We start from the raw sequence: 8,948 nt of genomic DNA on the forward strand, positions 1-8,948 counted from the left end.
CGCTAAAAGGGAATTCCAGGATGACAATACAACTCAACAATTTTCTCCAATCTCAGGGCCTAAATGAAGTGCATTGTAATTTTTAATCTATGCATATACTACAAGGATTATACTATAAATCGTTTTTTGATAACTTATATCCTCCTATATTAGACAAGATTATCACTCTCTATGAACCGAAATTTTTGGAATAGATTTCTTTGATTTAGCTCATACTCTTTGTATCTCTACTGTGCCATCTCAACACAGATTTTACTAATATCAAAATCCTCCAATTTCAGTCAAATAAAAAAACATAGTATGTGTTGGGCATCCAAAATTTATATTCTCAAAATCCCTTGGCTTACTATTGAATATCACATATCTCAAAATATCAAATATTGATAATGTTTTGAGTGGTACAGTGCATTATGTGCATCTTTATACTTAAATATGACATAATATGGTTATTCATAAATAAAAAGTGCAAATAGGGGTAAACAAATGGAGTTGTGTGGGATAACTTAAGTAAAACAGAAGTATACCCATTAAAAACGTTCAGTTTAATTTCACGAGGATGTATTAATACGCCTTCCTAGGCCATAGATGGAGGGATAAATCCATACATGTCATGCCACTGAAAGTTTCTGAAGGTGGCGATTCCTGGGCTGGAAACTTCAAGCTTCCTTTCTGGATTGCAAGATTCAAACTAATTATATAATACAAAGTGGACCAGACAGAAATCCAAATAAAATGAAGCATCATAAAAGGCTAAATAAATCTTAAAGAATAAGTGTCTGTAAAAAAATCACCAAACTACTTAATTCTTCTTGTGTCCATAGAAAATGGCTATCTACCAGTAACCATTAAGTTAACGTTCTGAGCGATGGAGGACGCTTGCTTTGACATCCATCTCTCATTATTGGCTTTCACGTTGCATTCACACCCTTGGGGGGATAAATAATGGCATTTGAAGCTTAAGGTTTGAAATATATTTTATTGCATTTCTCCTTTATGATATTTTTTTCTCACGTGGTCTTTTTTCCTAAGATCTAAAAAGGGGGTATTTTGCTTCGAGAATGAATTTCAGCCACAACATTTCAATTTCTGAGACTGGTGCATTATAATATTATACTTCAAGTTTTTGGGAAAATGTATTCAAAACAAACATTAATGTTTGGTCCCGTGTTTGAAAAATTGTTGTTGTAAAAGTAGAGGTTTGAACTACGGCAGAAATGATACTTAGGAAAGGATCAAATAGAGGAAAAGATTCTCGAGACCACTTATAAGTTAATTGGCAATTTAGCACTATTTTTTAACTTAGCTATCCAAGTAACATCATGCACACATGTATGCACATCCACAAGCCCAAAAACTCGTGAGAAAAAGATGACTTATAGAATTAAAAATTCCAAAATTTATGAATTGTAATGTTAGAATAGGCATACGAAAAGATAAGTAATAATCCATGTCCAAAATAAAAATGAACCATACAACAAAAACCCCAAGCTTCTATCCTGATTAGTTGTTTGGTTTCTCTATTTTACATAAATATGTATCGAGCTCTCATTTATCTCAATTTGGTTCTATCGAATTTAAAATAGCAGTTATTGTATGATTAAATATGGTTGAAATCACTACCTGTCCATGCAGAATCGAAAAAAATGTTCTCTATACTTTCCAAGCAACTGCCAATCTATTGAGTTTAATGTATTTGTACCTGTCTTGCTCAGAATGCTTCCATCTGTCCATCTCTGACTTGGCCTTCCAAATCAGATTACTGTGAGATAAAGTCTGAAGTAAGAGGAGACAGAATGGAATAGTGGCTTGTTGTAAAGGGAAATATCTATTTCTTTTTCATTTGTCATTCAGATTACGAGCCGCTGAGGTAACATGATCTCATTGATCTATTTTTCAATGCTTGAGTCTACAATCCTATAGAAATCACCTTGGTAGTTCCACTTAATTTCATGGGAGGTGTATTGAAAAAAAAAATGGTCGTGCATCTCTTGGGGAATTTAAACGCAGCAAATTATAGCAAGAGAATATGTTTAACATCGATCATTATTTTCTTTCGACCAGGCTTCATTATGTGCTGCTGGAGACAATGATTCCTATGAAAGGGTTACTGAGTTTGGTGATGATGTTGTCATTGTTGTGTCAAAGATATTTGGTATTCGAAATGCATCAATGAAGGGCACGCTTGAGGATTCACTGAGGAGTTTTGAGTACCTGTCTGTAGATTCAGGACAGAAGCAGTGATAAGTAATTTATTTTGGCTTGGAGATATTTTTTGCTCTTGTGTTCCTAGCCTCACTGACACCACTTGAGGCTAGAACACTTGTCTGAGCTACATCAATCAACACCATATATAATCCACCATTTGATGTCTTTGAGGAAAAAGACATAATAGAAGCATTGAAACAAGAGATCATAGAACTAGAAGACTTGAAAAGACACATCAAGAATGAGAATGAAGTTCTCAAAGTGCAAAATCAAAAGACACTAAAAATAATGTATTATTGGTATAACAATAATTCAAAACTTAAGAAAGACATCAGAAAACTACATTCTAAGATCAAGGATTTGAAGGCTAAAATCCTCATGAAGAAACCAATGTGGTCAATTGCCATGAGGAAGAGGAGAACTCAAAGCAACCTAGATATCTTTATCCAGGCCTCTGAAACAATGTTAGAACAAGGAGAAGTACAAAATTTTGCAATTTGCTAATGCATGATGACATGCAAGATCTTCAACATGGGGAATGATGAGGTCAAAGAATTAGCTCTTTTTGTCACTTTGCTGACCTAGTTTTGACCATTTTATCTTGAGAAAGCCATCATAACTATCCTTTTTCATACTTTAATGATATCATTTATGTATGCAAATCCTACCTGAGCTACAAAGGTTACAAGCAAGGATTTATAAATGTAATATGTCCATTTTTCTATAGTTTTGTATGTTTCTCCATAAAAGCAAGTTAAATTGTAAAGTTGTAGAAATTGACATATTTCGTAGCTGCTCTCCAGTTCTATAGCAAAATCACAGGTTGGCATACTTCGAGAAACAATCCAACAAAATCAAAGGATGGAGGACATGGAAAAATGTCTTGAGAAGGTTATCCACCTATTAGGCGCAGCCAGAAGGAAATCGTGTCACCACCACAATTTATTCAGCGCCTCAGTCAACAAGGCAAGAGGTGACAAATCGCATAACAAGTTTGTGTGGCATCGTTGCAGAGTGTTGTGGAAACATAGAAAACGATGGAGGGCAGATATGGAAAAAATTCTATAAGATGAGAAATTCATGCTTGCGGTGATCAATTTTCAATCTCCACGATCCACGAATTTCCAAGTAATCATTACTTTGTTTTGAATCACAACAATGAAACTCTGAGTGTGTTGCTATTATTAAAGTCTATAAATATTGCAGTTCCTCTGAGGAGGAACAAGTTAAGTTTTTGTTGAATGTATTTTATGCCATTTTTATAGTCTTGATCCATTGGAGTTAGATCTTCTCTCTGCATAAATGTGTGTTTATGGCGTGGTTTAAATTAACAGTCACAGGTTCTGAAGTTTCTCTAGCGCTTGCAACCCAACTAGGAGGGCCCCCTATGTCGGGATGCATGCCGCCTCTTATTTAAATGAGCTTATTTTTTTAGTTTCCAATCTGCTATGTTCATAGAGATAATACTTTGTTTTACAAGTAGTTTCAATAGCTTTTACAACTAGAGAATATTTTTAAATAATGCTATGTTCATAGAGATAATACTCTTTTCTTAGGTTTACAATTTATTGCTTGTAGTGTGTTTTGAATTGACTTAGCAGTGTGAATTTGATTTGCCTATGTGTGTCAACATAATGAATGCTAATCACACAGATCTTCCGAGTGAATAGAAATTATTCTTTGAAGCCACAAACAATCATAATCCAGAATTTTGAAGAAGTTTGTTGTTAAAATTATCAAAATTCTCTATGTGTGTCAACATAATGAAGGCTAATCACACAGATCTTCCGAGTGAATAGAAATTATTCTTTGAAGCCACAAACAATCATAATCCAGAATTTTGAAGAAGTTTGTTGTTAAAATTATCAAAATTCTCTACATGGTTATGGAGATCTATAAGTGTTTTAGAACCATGATTATATTGAGATAGCTAGTTGTCAATTGCTTTTAATAGATACCATCCATTTTCAATATCAATTTTTATTAGATTAGATTAGAAGCCAAATCCCAGCATATATTTTGCATTACACTTTACAAGTTTACAATTCTGGATTGATAATTTAATGTAGCAGAATTCTAGTACAATTGAATTGACGAATAACCATTAATTAGATAGCATTAGTATGGATCTAGGGTTGAATATTAGATTACCCCACTCATAAATTATTGATTTTTAAAAATAAAAATTTGTGTTCTAAGGGTCCTTAGTTGCATTGTATGGGACCAGATGATTTCGTATAGAATCAGTTGGTTAAGTGAAAGAGGTTGGTTTGATACTAAATCGGCGTTTTCTGGTTCTGTGTCACTAGTTGGACGAGTGAGAGATTGAAAGTCAGATTGGTTGGTCCAATAGGTTCTAATAACATTGGTTTTGAGGATCCATGACTTTGTCAAACAATGCTTTACATATTACATGGTTGGCTTCATCATACCCCATCATGCATGTGAAGAAGAAGACCATAATACAAAGAGGCTTCATGTGAATCGGGTCGACCACAATAAAATATACTTCTCTTTCCTCAACATATGTGCCTTTCCCAAGCACATAGGAAAGTAGCTAGAAATTATATGTATGAAGGGGACAACTTCATAAACTAATTAACTAATGCCTTTATCAATGCGCCCTCCTTAGGCTAATAAACCCACGTTGAGTTCATCTCATGAAGATGGCTGCATATAATCATTAATATGCACATATGGTATTTCAATCTCCATACTTATATGAGGTGATGGCCCCACCAAAATTTTTAAAAATAATAATAACTTGCCTCCACATGTGTGCCAATGAGGAGTATACCACATAAGAATTTTGTACCATGAAAATAAAAGTGGTATCTCCTAGTAAACCCCATCACAATAAAAAGGAGACTATGTGATGTATGAGTGTTAGGCTAGGCTAACCATGAACAAATCACCCACCAGTCATATAGCATCTCACACTCATCAACCAAACTCAAAGCATCAAATGAAACTATAAAACCTTAATGCTCCAATGAAATGAGACTTGACTCTGTTTCCACACACTTGGGATTGGGTTCACAAGGGCATTTCTTCAGATATGTGATTAGTTCACTAAGTCAAAGAAGGGGGCACCCCTCATAGACCTTACATGATGCATACTGTAAAATATATTTCAACCATACTAGCCAAGGAGAGGGTGCACAAATCCTGGGACCCACAAAAATTATGCAATGTGATGCATTTTATCTTAAGGTTGAGAGGTGTATTTTTGGGGACCCCACCATTTTCATGCAAATCTAATAAGCTTCAACATTAGAAGCAAGGGGTTGGGCACACTTTTATGGACCCCACATGAAATGTTTTCAGTGTAATGTATTCCAGCTAAGCTAAGAAAGGGTGCACATCTCATTTGGGCCCTATCAAAATAATAATTTTGAGTCTTTGTAAGCAAGCTAGAGAGGGTGCATTTGTTTTTTCATGTAATTTCTATGATTATTCATTAGGTGGGTCCAGCTTCTAGAACAAGCTTGGCTCCGCCACCCTCTACCAAAGAGACCTAGCCATTGGGGCTCCATTGGGCTATTTAGGCAGCCCCCTTATTCAAGTAATGGTTGTTGAAGAATCTAAAAACCAGAGCTGATAAAGCTGTGTCGCTGGTCTTTGAAGGGTGCCGTGGAGGCTGACATGTTGCTACAATTTGTCCATTTTCTGATCTGAAAGCTCTGCAATATTGGTTATGGAGCTTCTTTATTCTGGTAAAACTGTTCTATTATTTCTGAAAACTATCATTAGAAACTATTTATTTTTTGTCTTTTCTCTGTATGAATGGTGAAATTTCATTTTGAAATGTTTTCTGATAGCTCATAGCTTCCGTGATCTGTTTTCTTATCCATTATGGCAAGGGAACGTGAAGGAGATTTTTGTGTTCACTTAACTATCAAAGGTAGGATTGTGCTACATTAGAACTCCTCAACTAGTGTGCCTGTCCCTTTTCAGCAGGGCGATTTCCCTAATTGGGCACCCTAAACCCCATTTTCCCATTGATACACAGCACTGGTCACTTCTTCAGCCATCAATTTCACTCTTTGACTCAATTTTTCCTGGACAACAGATCTGGAACTTGTCTCAGTTGCCAAATCTTCAAAATAAAATCATTTGTTCTTCAGCACAGCATGCACCTTGACATTGTTGTACATCTGAAGTGTTGGGGCCTTTCACCCTCACACAGAAAAGTTTACCTCTATTTTGTGTGACAAAGTGTGCCCTTCTGTCCTAACTGCAAGTTTCTTCGAGTGCTGGGCCTTTATTCTGGTTGCTGATTTATGTATGATTATTTTGTCAAGATATATAAAGAAATCAACAAATTAGTCTATGAAATATTTCACGTGGTTGATGAAAATGCTCATCTAGATAATAACCTTCAACACTAGCAATTGTATGCTGTTTTCAGAGAAGGATATATGAGGATACAACACTAAAAATACTATAACATGCTGTGTACCCAGGAGATATAAGTTGTAAGCTGACTGTTTGTTGAAATGGCTGAATGCAATGTCTCATGACTCTGATAAATTCTGTGATCCTGCTTGCATGCTGGTTAAGGTTATATTTGCAAGTGGAATACTTCCTTCTTTTGTGAATGGAAATGCACACTTTCTATTCTAAAGTAATTTAAAACTGTTTCCTTGAAATAGCATGTTAACTGTCGTCATTAATCTGACCACATCAGTTTGTAGAATTAAAAAGGTTTGTTCTAGCTTGGTATATCTATTTGGCCAATTCCGCTGTCATTTGTTCTTGTTGTTTGAGATTAAGCCCATACAAGAGGAATATATTTAAAATTAATCATAGGTTGGCCTTGATGGGGAAGAAAATTCATAGGTTTCGTGCATCTACATCGAGGATGAGCAGTTAAAAGACGAAGGAAAGCAGCCGGAGAGAGTGCATGCTTGACCAAACATTGTCTCAGTGGGCCCTATTTTAAATTGTTGCTTGCCATTCATCATTTCTTGGGCATGTAATACATAGTTAACTCAGACAGCATACAACAAAACCCCAAGCTTCTATCCTGATTAGCTGTTTGGTTTCTCTATTTTACATAAATACGTATCGAGCTCTCATTTATCTCAATTTGGTTCTATCGAATTTAAAATAGCAGTTATTGTATGGTTAAATATGGTTGAAATCACTGCCTGTCCATGCAGAATCGAAAAAAATGTTCTCTGTACTTTCCAGGCAACTGCCAATCTGTTGAGTTTAATGTATTTGTACCTGTCTTGCTCAGAATGCTTGCATCTGTCCATCTCTGACTTGGCCTTCCAAATCAGATTACTGTGAGATAAAGTCTGAAGTAAGAGGAGACATAATGGAATAGTGGCTTGTTGTAAAGGGAAATATCTATTTCTTTTTCATTTGTATTACGAGCTGCTGAGGAAACGTGATCTCATTGATCTGTTTTTCAATGCTTGAGTCTACAATCCTATAGAGATCACCTTGCTAGTTCCACTTAATTTCAGAAACAGAAATGGCCGTGCAAACTATTACACTAAACATAAAATCAAAAAAACAGTACAGATGTTCTACTAAACTAGCAATGGACTTAAAACGTCTAGATTCGCTATTCATAACCCCGATTAACATAAATAAGATGGAATTTTGATGCGAACGAATAACTTACTCATGATATAAGCGATCGCCAAAGAAGAAACCCTGGCCACCGCAAAAGAGACCTTGACGCTCCTCGCTCTGTGTTTGTCCAGGGCAAAGTCCAGCGAAATTATCCCCACCCCACGAAGCAAGAACATAAACCCGGAGGAGAGCCCTTCGATAATATATTGCCCTTTCACTCTTCCAGATAGGAAGACAACCGGTTTTATGTTCATGTGACAGGACCCTGCACGCTCCCAATGCCCGGTGGCTCGACGATGACATCGTAGATGAAGCTGAAGACCACCAAGAAATAGGTGGCCAAGACGAGGGAGAAGACAGTCATCGTTGAGGGCAGCGAAAAGGAGGGCACCTTCAGGCACATGCGGGGTACTCTAAGAGCACTATAAGGAAGCTTCAGGATGAGAAGCAAGGGATCCATTGAAGATGGCGATGATAAGTCTCTGCTTGATGATGCCGAGCTCTGGTGATGAACAGGAACCTCTGTCGACATTTTTCCAGTGACTACATTTTGCTCAGAGATGAAATTAATGACAGAATTGAGGATGAAGATTTAAGCTTTTGTTTTCCCTCCATCACTTGGGTTTTTGGTGTGACCCTAAGGTATTAGTTACCCAGCGTTTAGTTAGCCCGAAACGATGTTGCACGAATAATGAATCCGCTACTATAACACAAAAACAAAATTCATCACTCCAATAATGTAAAACTGGATTAAAATTTATCGAGAAAGAGGCATTTCAATAGCTTTTTATCCTACTTATATAAATGGGTTAAAATAATAGACTGAAATAAATATTATCCCATAAAAATTGAAAAAGTGCATCGTGGTCGAAGTATGAGATACTTTGGATTTACTTCAAAATTTTATTGGAACTTTGATCCCTAGAATTTTGGAGAAATCAATTGCTACTATGACTTCAACTTAATTTAAATTAATATTATTTTATTTCTACTAAAATTTTCTAGAAACTAATTATTGATTATTGTTCATTTCAAATAAATGTTATTATGTACTTAAACTAGCATCTAAGGGTTTAATTTCCATAGTGGTGGTTCAAGATTACATACATGTTAGCTAAACCCTAATAATATTATTTTGGAACAAGTTTATAAAT

At 35.7% G+C, this 8,948-nt stretch overlaps 1 pseudogene; it reads right to left on the bottom strand.

The window, feature by feature from the left end:
* Positions 1 to 7,799: 7,799 nt before the first annotated feature.
* LOC149212890 (uncharacterized) lies at positions 7,800 to 8,340 on the bottom strand (annotated as a pseudogene).
* Between the last annotated feature and the right edge of the window lie 608 nt (positions 8,341 to 8,948).

This window comes from Pinus tabuliformis, chromosome 1_1, assembly GCF_031772625.1.
Source record: "Pinus tabuliformis cultivar Carrire ecotype Pingquan chromosome 1_1, CPIR1, whole genome shotgun sequence".
NCBI classification, from domain to species: domain Eukaryota; kingdom Viridiplantae; phylum Streptophyta; class Pinopsida; order Pinales; family Pinaceae; genus Pinus; species Pinus tabuliformis.